The 12,481-nt window shown below is 35.7% G+C and overlaps 1 pseudogene; it reads left to right on the top strand.

Moving 5' to 3' along the window:
- The first annotated feature begins 1,007 nt into the window (after positions 1-1,007).
- Positions 1,008-12,481, top strand: part of LOC102844633 — a 23,185-nt pseudogene continuing 11,711 nt past the window's right edge.

The following is a 12,481-nucleotide window of genomic DNA, read 5'->3' as shown; positions in this document are numbered from 1 at the left end:
TATGATAAAAACAATGCCCTAAAATATAATACTTTTAGACTATTCTCTCCCCCATAGACTTCAATTTTTATTGTGTATATGATGCTTATAAATTGTTGACATTTTTATTTAGTAATCAGTTAGTCTGACTTGCATTGTGAACCCACCAGTAGATCCTCAGGAGAAAGTTGTGAAATTCCCTCCTGTGCAATTTACAGCCTCTGCAAACCTATGAGGGCCAGATTCGAGCCAGTTCAACTCCACAGCAATGAGGTGAGTGTCCTGTGACACAATGAATTAGGTGTTTGTCTGCTGTCTGATAGGTCAGCACTTCAAAGGCAGCAGCCATTCCTTAGGAGAAAGATTTGGCAGCCCACTCTAATTGAGATTAACCCTTTTAAAAAATTCTACAGGAAATCCTATTTTTTGCTATTGGGCTATCATGAGGTCATGATACTTAAAACTTGTTATGTGTAATTTAGAAACAGTTCTTAAATGTTACATTTTAGTTCAACCTTGGTTTTGTTACATGGGATTTTGATTGGAAAAGGAAATGTGTACTCTGTACCCAGGGATTGGGAAATATGTAGGACATCATAAGTGGAATAAATTCTGACTCATGGTGATTCTCTATCAGATTTCCAAGCTTGAAAATTGTTGGAGAAGATGGTTTATCTTTCTTTCAGGAGTAGCTAGTAGATTTTAAACATTGACCTTTTACTTAGAAATACAAAGCTATCAGAGCTTCTTAAAGCTTAATATCAATGCTGAATTTTATTCTGCGTTTGTAAAAGACATTAACAGAGTTCCCCAGTGGTCCTGTGGATCTGTCTCTTGTTTCAACAGTGTTTGGATGAACAAACCCGGTAACTCCCCCCTTGCAGCCTCCAACTACCTACCACCTTCATCTCCTGGTGTAACCTCAGGACCATCTTAGCCATCTCCGATTTTCGGGACCAGCTAACATTTTTTGTGTGTTTTTTTTTTTTTTGTTGTTGTTGTTGTTAGTTTCAAAATCTCAACTAACTATGAGCTCTCAGATCTGTCAAAATTATTCTGCCAAAGCGGAGATCGGTGTCAACCGTATGGTCAACCTGACATGCAGGCCTCTTGCACCTACCTCTCTCTGGGTTTTTATTTTGACCGCGATAATGTGGCCTTGGAAGGCGTGGGACACTTCTTCCGCGAGTTGGCGAAGGAGAAGCGCGAGGGTGTCGAGTGGCTCTTGAAGTTGCAAAACCAGCGTGGCAGCCGAGTCCTCTTCCAATATATCCAGAAGCCATCCCAGGATGAGTGGGGTAAAACCCTGGACGCCATGCAAGCAGCGCTGGCCTCGGAGAAGAACCTAAACCATGCCCTTCTGGATCTCACACCATGGGTTCTGCCCACACTGACCCCCATCTCTGTGACTTTCTGGAGAATCAATTCCAGGGTGAGGAAGTGAAACTGCTGAAGAAGATGGGGTGGCCATCTGACCAATATTAGAAAACTGAGCGGCCCCCAGACTGGGCTGGGAGAATATATCTCTTTGAGTGTCTCACCCTCACGCACAACTTGGGGCCTACGGGGACGTGCAGGGGGACCTCAACGTCCCTCTGGCATCAGCGGCAATCTTCACTTTCCCACCTTGATGTAGAATCTTATCCACCTAGAGCCTTTGACCAAATTAAACAATAGAGCTTTTTGCAACAGCTTCTAAAACAACCCAACAAACCACTAACACTTTTTAACTTTTTGTGTGTAACTCATTCACTCATTGCTGTGGTGAAAGAAACACTCCGTAGCTGTCCCTCCAGCAGGTTTACAAAGATTGTAAATCAAGCAGGAAGAGTTTGCACATCTGTTTCCTGTGGAGCAGAGAGTGGATTTGAACAACTTGATTTTGAATTAGCAACACAATTCCCACTACCAAGCAACTGTGTGACTATTAAACGTATGACTAAATGCAGTCATATATTAATTGTCATTCTGTGATAGACTAAATTGACTTGGTATACAAGGAGTCCAATTTAGATGCTGTGACAATATTATAGGAAAGAGAAGGGTTAGATTTAATGATCGTAATAGCAACGACACAAGACAATTTAACTATAAGTGACATCAACAGAACAGGTGATTGGATTGATTTGTGATATATGACAAAAAGAAATCAAGTATGCCCCTAAGTTTTGTTATTGCTGTTTTTAGTTACCATCTCTTTCTCTCTCATTTCCATTGAATCAGATATAACTCATAATTAACCCTCCAGTGGGTTCTCAGATGCTGAAAATCACACAGAGGAGGTATTGGTCCTCTTTCTCCCATAGAACAAATGGTAGATTAGAACTGTGTGCCTTCAAATTGGCAGTGAAACTCTCTTGCACTTAATTACCAGAGCTTAGGGATTTTTACAGTATATTTTAGATCTGAACAATTAAATGAAAAACATGGTCTTCATTGCTATTATAAATAACTAGATGCCAATTTGCTTAGAAAAATTAGGAATTGCATTTTAAGCATGATGTGTTTATGTTACTTACATGTTAGTTTATTCATAGCCAGTTGTGAGGCCAACTCAAAGGTCACACCTCTCTGGTGATTCTGTTCTGGAAGAGCACTTCCTTCCAATCCAATATACAGCCTCTGAAACTCACTGGAAGATCAAGCATGAGTAGGTTCTGACTCTAGGGGAATGAGTTGAGTTTCTAAAAGGACAGTTATATGTACAACTCTATAATTCTAAAAGGACAGTTATATGTACAACTCTATAACTCTGTAAAATCTGTAACTCTAATTGGTAACCTGAGTGTAATATTAATGTTGTTGTGTACCATTGATTTGGTGTTGACTCTTAACTGATCCTTCAGTGTGTTTTCAGAGGCAGTAAATTGTATGGAAAGAGAGTGCCCATCTATATCCTACGGAGCTGCTGCTGGATTCGAACCAAATGCCTTGGAGTTGACAGTGCAGTTCCTTACTACCAGAATTTACCACAATATTGATCATTAGTGTTTAAGTCCTAGGATTACAAGTGTAAACATTATTACTGAAGAGAAATATTTAAGGATTGAAATCTAATGATTTTCAACATTTAAAGGTCAAAAAGAGTGAGAAGGCAAAACATGATAAGTTAAAAGCAGAGAATGAGATGTGTAAGAAAACCCATGGATAGATTTCCAAAAGCCAAGTGAACACATTTATGAAAGTGGCAATTATCAAGTGTATTGAATTAAATTATATCAAGAATTATTTCAGAATTAGGACTTATCATTCTTAACATTAACATTAGGCAACATTTATTAGAATGGTGATTTTATTAGTTATTTATTTGGAATTATAATAAAAAAGGTACCATGGTTTATGTTCAGAAGAGATTGAAGAATCAGAAATAAATGTAAACTCTAAGTGTGAACAATTTTTAGGAGAACTTTGTATATAGTGAGCAGAGAAAAAGGTGATACTCAGTACATTTGTGGGTTTCTATTATATTTGCTTTTGTGTTGTTGCTGCTGTTGTTGCTATTAGGTGAAAGATATTTCAATATATTTATGGCTTGATTAACTACTAGCAACTTAAAATAAAATGACAAAGAAAGGGGAAAGAGGTTAATTGCAATCATATATTTTAAAGAAACGGATGAATATAATTCTTCTGAGTGGCCTAGTTTTCCTAGTCTGCAGCAGGAAGTTTTCATTAATTCTTACAGATGAGAACGCAGAATATAAATGGAGAAAGATTTTAGATTTAGAGTGAGATCATTAGAAAATTACCTTTTGATTTCCTCTTATTTCTCAGTTAAACGAATAAGTTCTACCAAGAAAAAGGATAATACTCTGTAAAAAAAAAGGAAAAGCATAAATGGGTAAGCATATAAAATAGAACATAAATTCCCCTTTAAATTCTAATTAAATAGGTTTTTATTTCTTAAAATCAAGTCACTACTTGAACTGTATAGCAGTGTGTCTCTTAAACGTCAGTTCTAACTACCTTCGGGCTTTGCCCCCAGCTATTACCAAAATCAAACATACAAGCTGATGGAAATTTTATTCTGACTAATGGTGACCGTGCATTGAGTTTCTGAGGCTGTACATCTTAATAGGAGGGGACTACTCATCTTTCTTTGGAACTGCTAGTTGGATATAAATCACTCAAGATGAGATAGTTTGATAAGCAGCACTGCACCTGAAGGAATGCTCACAGATCTCCTTGCTAAAAGATATACAGGAAAATAATAAACACAATAACCACGTTGGAGATGAATATAATTGTGAAAGAACTGCTTTTCATTTAAAAATTAAAAATAAGGAAGCTCTGGTGGCCTCATGGCAGGAAGCTGCACTGCAATCTCAAAGGTTCCACTAGATACTCTGCTGGAGAAGGACGGGCAATCTCTTCCTGTGCCAGTCAGATCTTATTCGATGGTACACCAGCACCACAACAACAATAGTTAAAGAGTAGCTGCCAAATATTTAAATTTGAAAATAAGTTTATGAACACCAGCGATATAATTTGATTTAAAGGAATCATACAATATTCCTTAACTTTAATAATAAATTAGTTTAAGAAGCATACTGAATAACCTGTGATTGCAAGAAAGAACAAACAAGTTTTTTCTTGGAGAAAATGTAACCAGATCATTCATTAGAGGCCAGAATGGCGAAATTTCATCTCATCTACTTTAGATATATTGTTAAGAGGCTCTAATTCTTGGTTAAAAACAAAACCAAAACCAAGAACATAATTGTGGGAAACGTTGAGGGTTAAAGAAAGACAGGAAGGCACTCAATACAGATAGATTGGCACTATGATTATAATAATGAGCTCGAGGATGTGGAAGATTGTGATGATTGCACTATATATACCAAGGTTCAGAGTTCACGGGGTAACTATGAGTCAAAATTTACTAGGCGTCACTTGATAACAACATTATACACACAATAACTAGAAACAGACAATTTAATTTGTTTGATTTTATACAATGTGGCTTGATTTTAGAAATGTTATCTTTAAGATTGAATTTATAATACTCCCTCTCCTCACTAACTGATATCTGTAAACATGGACAGTGCTAAGGAATAGTAGTTTGGAGTGTGAGTTTGGAGCTAGAATGCTTTGGTTCATACTTTGGGTCTTCCGTTTAATAGCTGTATTATTGACATTGTGAAATTCAACTTGTCTGCCCTATCTCTCATTGTCTTCATCCTAAATAGGAGATAATGAAATTTTCTGCTCATTGGGATAGCATGAAAATTAAACATGACAATATATATAAAGGTCTTCAATCTGTCTCCAAGATAATACGAATGTAAAAACTCAGCAAGTATATTCCCTGTGAGATTGATGCCATTTTACATGACGCTTTTTTTTGATCAATACTCTTGGAAAAGTAAAATTATTATGGCAGAAAGAATGAGTTAGTGTCAGTGAGGATACTCCAAGAAATTGAACATAAGTATCTTTGTAGCTCATTCTTTAAAAAAGAAATGTATAGTTTAAGTAGCATAGTATTTTTTTAAGAAGAAAATAATGGCACATTCAATTCCACTTTTATTTAACAGATAGGAAAATTCCAAATTGTTATTTTACAAAATTTAAGAATGAAAACTAAAGAATGCATACAGAAGTAGTATATGGATAAAAAAATTTAAAAGTTCAGCATGAGATCTTATCATTGTTTAAGCTGTAAACCTAACCAAACCCAAACCCAAGTACATTTTAATTCAGGACAAACCTCCATTGGGGTTTGAAGGCTATACATTTTTATATTGAGACATCTTATTTTTCTTCCAAGAGAAGCCGGTGGATTTCAATTGCTGGTGTTATTTTTTTTTTCCATTAGTCCTATAATGTGTACCACATTAATGACCAGTAGTAGTATAGTTGATGAAGTTGAGAAAGACTTGTATTTAATTCAGGGACATCTTGCCTGATTAGTAGTATATTTTTCCCCTTTTAATTCATTTGTCTATAGGAAGTACACAAATTTATGCAAGTTAAATCGTAAGATTGGTTTAGATGTGAAAAAAAGAACTCCGTGATTTGAGTTTTAATCTACTTATAATGACACCAAATGGATTTTCAGAAGCTGTTAATCACACAGGAGGAGACTACCTACCTTTCTCTCCTGGAGCTGCAATTAGATTCTGATGCAAGCCTTTAGATTTACATCACAAAACTCTCCACCAGATTTTGAAAGACTTAAATCATAATTAGGGATTATCTGGTGGCCTTAGGAAGCTGAACTGTCCTACCAATCCAAATTTAAGAGCTTCCAATCCACAGCTGCTCCTCAGAAGAAAGATACTTTTCTCTTGTGTGACTTATAGCCCTGAGGGTGAACTGAGGCATTTCTGACTCTATGCCACATAACAAAAAGAATAAGAAGCATAGTTTACATTTTATAAAGATGTTAATTTAAAATTTTAATCAGTATGAATAAGTGATTTCAGTAAATAATTTCAATCTTTTTACTGGAAGTTACTTTATGTATTTAACATTTAAGTAAGAATATTTTCAGCCTTTTTAATTGCCTAGATGAACTTTGACTTTATTCCCATTAAAAGGATTATTTTATTTACTATTTTAGACTATTGTTAACATGTTAAAATATTAGTTAAAAACCAAAACAAAATTATGAAAGGCAATATAATTCTTATTTTTGTTGACATAATTCTAATCTAACCCTGTGGACTATTTAATTGAAATAAAATGTACAGTTGTTGTTTTTATATCATTGAGTCAGAATGGATTCACAATTGACTCTACAGTAGATATCCATAGCAGTTAATTGCACTGGAGGATATTGCCCCCTTTCTCCTGTTAAGCAGTGATCAATTTCAACCGCATTGTTTTAAATTTCTTACCATTAGTTGTTGTATTGTTATGCTGTATTGTTATGTATTGTTGAGTCTGAACCTACTCACACCTGATGCCCCAGTATGTTTTCAGAGGCAGTATATTGCATGAGAGGAGACTGCACTTCTTTCTTTTCATCGTGCAGCTTAAACCTCATGCCTTTTTATTATATAAATACAGATATAGAGATAGATAGATAATAAACACATTATAATAAACAATATATAATATGTAATATAAACTTTACTTTTGAGAACTACCTACAAATTCATTTTATTTGGCTGATTGACTTTTTTTCCGTTTTTAGCATTTCCTTGTTTGTTAGTTTGCAGGAGTGGCATCCACTTCCTAAACAGCATGCCTCTGGAAACTCTATGAACTTTGATAAGCAACAATTGTTGTAGAGGGGCTTCAGTTCTTTTCTTCATAAGGGTTACTTTGAGTCATGTCCAACTCAATGGCAATCAACAATATTGAGTATTGAGGGGTGTGTGTGTGTGTGTGTGTGTGTGTGTGCCTTCTAATCAGATCCAACTGCCACAGGAGGAGATTGCCCCTCCTTCTCCAACAGAGCAGCTGGTGGATTTGAACTGCGTACCTTTGGGATTGCGCCCCAGCTTCTTGCCACTAGACCACTAGAGTTCATTTACCCCATGCCTTTTCATTGGCACAGAAACTCCTTATCATTAAGCTACCAGAGAACTCTTAAAAACATACAAAAGGACAAGCACATACTACCAATAAATTATTTATTTTTTTTCTCTACTAACATTTCTCCATAGAAAAACTTTTTTTAATTTCCATTGAGGAAACATTTTTGTGTGAGACTGCCAAACTATAATAGTTGTTGTTGTATGTATCCTCAAGTTACAACAGACTTATAGCTGCCCCTTCAGTGGGTTTTTTTGGTGGCATTAAATCACACGGGAGGAGACTGCTCATCTTTCTTCCACTGAGTGCCTGGTGAATTCAAACTGTGTGCAGTTTGGGTTGGCTGTGCAACTCTTTATCACTAAGTGGTTATTGTTGTGTACCTTCCAGTTGAAACTGACCAATAGCTGACCCTCCAGCAGGTTTTCAAAGGCAATAAATTACATGGGAAGAGAATACTTATCCTCCTGAAGAGCACTAGTAGATTCAAGCCACTTGTGTAACACTAAATAGACAAAGGCAAAAATCTAATTATTCTATAGAGCTATAGATATGAAGTATAGATAATGAAAACTTTTGTTTTCCTTTCTTTGATTTTTTTTTTAATATCCATGACAGATAGAGCAAAGAAGTCAGTGCTTCCTGGTGTTTGGGGTTTTATTTGGTTTTCTTAAAGTCATTCAGTACTTGTCAAGATGTTTCTAATATCTACAACTAGACCTATGGACTACCCAACCTGAAGCCCTCAATAATTATGACAGGAAAGGAACTTATTCCAGGATTTTGTTTTGTTTTGTTTTTCTTCCAGGATTTTTGTTGTCTCTTATCATATATTATACAATGGAAATGAATATTTAAAAAAAAACAAGCCTCAAAAAAGAGAAAAAATTTTGATGTTATTACAATTTTTAAAAAGTTTCTAGCAGAATTGGGCAGTTTTTTCTTCTGCTATGTAAGTAGGTATGTCTTGGAGAGAGTAAAACCATATTTCTTCTTGGAGGCTAAGATTTTGAAGCTCCATCTCACATATTTTGGACATGTGGCCAGAAGGGACTGATCCCTGTAGAAGGACATTATGCTTCAAAGCGTGGAGGGACAGCACAGGAGAGGAAGACCCTGAATGAGGTGGACTAATGCACTTACTAGGGCATTGGTGGTACATGCGTCAGAATCTGTGAAACTGACTCAGGATAGGTGTGAGTCACAGGCAACTCAATAGCACAAAACAACAAGAACAACTACAACTGCATAAGGTCACTAACCGCAAAAGCATTATGTAGTAGATATTGTCACAAGTAGACATTTTAAATATACATTAAGTCTTTTAATTATTTAGCAAATTATAATTCTAATTTCCATCTGGTAGTGCAATAGATCACAGAGATGCTAACTCAGAAGTTGATAGATCTATACCAGAAGCCACTTCAAAGGAAATGTGAAAGATGTGGCAACTTGTTTCCATGAATATTTCCAGTTTTGGAAAATTTAAAGGGAAGTTGTCCTATAGGTTATTATACATCAAGATAATCTTGACAGCAACAGGTCAGGAATATGAAAAATAGAGAATGTAAGCTTTTTTAAAGGAAAACCTCCTATTTGATTGTAACTTTATGGCTGTTACCAGTTATTTTCAAAATAAAATGAAAGGAAGTGAAATCACATGGTGTAATAATTGCTCATGCTTGTAGGAGACTACCTCCTTAAAGAGGATCTTTCACATTAGTTTACAGAATCTTCAATGAAGCTCAGAATAATAACAAAAGATGTGTTTGGGGAATAATAATTGTTAGTGAGTTAATTATATTCAAGTCCTCATTCCAAAGCATCTGTGGTGCTTAAAATAAAGCTATTTAGCTTTACTTAGTACCTATTTTTGTTAAGTGTTTTAGAGTCATAGGTGACCCATATTGATCCTGTGAATAAAAGTCTTGAATGCAAAACTTTCATCTTTTCTCCAAGTTCATAGAGCTTCTGGAAGAAAGCCTTTTTTGGAAATAGATGCCACTCCTGTTTCCAAGCCTGTTTTATTGGGGAGATTCACAAAAACAAACAAACAAAAAAACAAAAAACAAAACCAAAACAGGACCAAGGCAATAGGCCTGAGGGCCCAAAGGCCTTTTTAAAGGTGAGGCCAAATCCAATCAGTTTACAGCCTATTGTGAACAAGAGCCACACCCTAGCCTCAACCCCAATCAGGAAACACACCTTTGAAGAATCCGATCATTCTGCTTCTCTTCCCAGCCTGGAAATAGCCCCAGACTGGCAGCCAAAAGTCTTTTTAAAGGTAAAGCCAAATCCAATCAACTCATAGCCTATTGTTAGCAAGGGCCACACCAGATTCTGCAAAGGTGTGTTTTTAATTAGTACCTATTTATTGTAAAAAATAATCTACTAATGTTTATCTCATAAGGTAATTTTGTGGCTCAGATGAGAAAGTGTATGTGTGAAGGTAAACATAACAAAGTCTCACACATTTAAGCAGTGTAATGTGTTATTCATGTTCATTATTTTTTAAAAGTAGGTATCAATTGCCCGTTTTGTTGTTGTGTATACCTACAAACCAATTTTAAATGATAACAACCGTTAAGCTGATGACAGCTCATAGCATATGAACAAAGGAACTGAAGCTTAAGAAAATTAAAACAAACCCATAAAATCTCAAATTTCACCTTGACTCTATCCCAACTGAATTTAAAAACCATCTCAAGAAAGAAAGAAAGATGCTCCAACATAGCATAGAAGTTATCAAACAATATTATTAATATGATTTGCAAGCAAAATTGTGCTGAAGATTATAAAAAAACAACCAGAATAAGTACATCAACAAAGAACTACCAGAAATACAAGCTAGGTTCCAATCTCTCCTAAGTTATGTAGTATTTCTTTAAATCATTGTTTCTGAATACTGCATAGTATTCCATTGTGTAAATGTACCAGAATTTCTCAATCAATTAAGTTGTATTTAGACATTTGGGTTCTTGATCTTGTGGTGATGAATAATGCTGTTATGCATTGTGCTGAGTAACTAACTCAGTCTCATAAGGACAAATACTGCATAAGACAATTATTGTAAAAATAGGAGGATAATTCATAAAACATGTATGAAGGCCTAAGCAGGAAAGGGGTGGGAGCAGAGGGGTAAGGATGAGTAGGGTAAGGTCTAATGGTGATTGATTTTTATAAAACATAATGCACAGAAATGATTATATGCAATAATATGAATGAAGAATAGTGTGAAAAAAATATATGAACTTTGTAAGCAAACTAATATAGAAACAAATAAATGAACAAAAAAATTTACTAGGGGGTCGGGAGGAAAATGTATAACAATCAATGAATGAAAAATCCAACTTTTCTGTAAACTTTTATTAAAATCACAATAAAATAATTAAAAAGAAACAACAAGCTGAATTTAGAAGAGACCATGGCAGTAGAAAGATTATAGAAAATGTCAGATGGATCTTGGCTAAAATCAGAGAGAACCTGAGGAATGTCTGTTAGTGTTATATTGACTGTGCAAAGGCATTTGATTCTGTAGATCACAACAAATTCAACGTGGTACACTTGGAGAAGAATAGGACTCCCAGAACACTTGACTGTGCTCATGTGAAATCTATACTTAGACCGGAGCAGTCATCAGAACAGAACAAAGAAATACTGCATGGTTCAACATCAGGAAAGAGAGTGCCTCAAAGATGTGTGCTGTCTCCATACCTTTTGAATCTATATGCAGGTCTGATCATTTGGGAGACTGGAATTTATGAAGAAGAACCTGGCATCAGTATTGGAGGAAGACTCACTAACAATCTGCATTATGCAGATGACAAAACCTTGCTTGCTAAAACTGAATAGGACCTAAAGTATTTGTGGCAGAAGGTTATGTCCTGGAGTCTTTAATATAGATTTCAGCTCAACATCAAGAATACAGCCACACCATTGTGCTAATGATAGAGAAGAGATTGATATTGTTAATACTTTCCGTTTGCTTGGATCCACAATCAACTCTCTTGGGACAAGCAGTCAGGAAATCAAAAGACAAATTTTATTAGATAATTATGCTGTCAAGGACATCTCCAGATTTGTTAAGAGCAATGATGTTAGTCTAGAGACTAGGGTACACCTGATTCATGCCATAGTCTTCATAATTACTTTTTATGCATCAGAGAGATGGAAAATAACTAAGTATGCCAGAAGAAATAATCAATGCCTTTGAGTTGTGGTGCTAGAGAAGAGTCTTGAACATACCATGGGCTGCAAGAGAACAAACAGGTTTGTTCTAGAGATGGTAAAACCAAGTTTAGGTATGTTGCCAGGAGTGACCAGTCCTTGGAAAAGGTATTATACTTTTGTTATTAAGTGAAAGCAGGAAGTAGTTGTTCAGTGAATGCAAAAGTGAACAACATAATTCCTACTTTCAAGGGTTCCAGCATACAAACTTGTGATAAAGAGTTTGGATACTTACAAAATTAATTATATTATGTTTTGCTTGTTTGCCTAGAAGTCAGGTTGGCATGACTAAACTGGAAATCCAATTGGTAATTTATTTAAATGACAGAATGGCAACATATTTATTAATGACACTTGCCGAGTTCTTGTCTCAAGAATTAAAATAACAAATGATATACAATCTCACCCCACTAGCAGTAACAAAATTTAACAGGACAGCAAGCAATAAATGTTGGAGAGGATGCAGAGATTAGAACTCTCGTACACTGTTGATGAGATTATGAATTGGTACAACCACAGGCCCTGTGCTAAGAACCAGCACTAAAGATTGATCTATGTCATTGTCTATGATAATACTCCACCCAAGACCCCATCCTGCCACACCACCATGGGTGTAGGCTGTGGACTGAGAAAGGTCTCCTGTATCATGGTATTTTTTATTCCTACTTGGACCAAGAGGCAGTAGTCAGAACAGAGCAGGATAACACTGCATGGTTCAAAATTGGGAAGGGTGTACGCCAAGAATGCATCCTGTCTCCATACCTTTTCAACATGTATGCAGAGCAGATTA

This window comes from Elephantulus edwardii, unplaced genomic scaffold (assembly GCF_000299155.1).
Source record: "Elephantulus edwardii isolate Elephantulus edwardi_28Jun2011 unplaced genomic scaffold, EleEdw1.0 scaffold00078, whole genome shotgun sequence".
In the NCBI taxonomy this organism is placed as follows: domain Eukaryota; kingdom Metazoa; phylum Chordata; class Mammalia; order Macroscelidea; family Macroscelididae; genus Elephantulus; species Elephantulus edwardii.
This window is presented reverse-complemented; position numbering and strand designations above follow the sequence as displayed.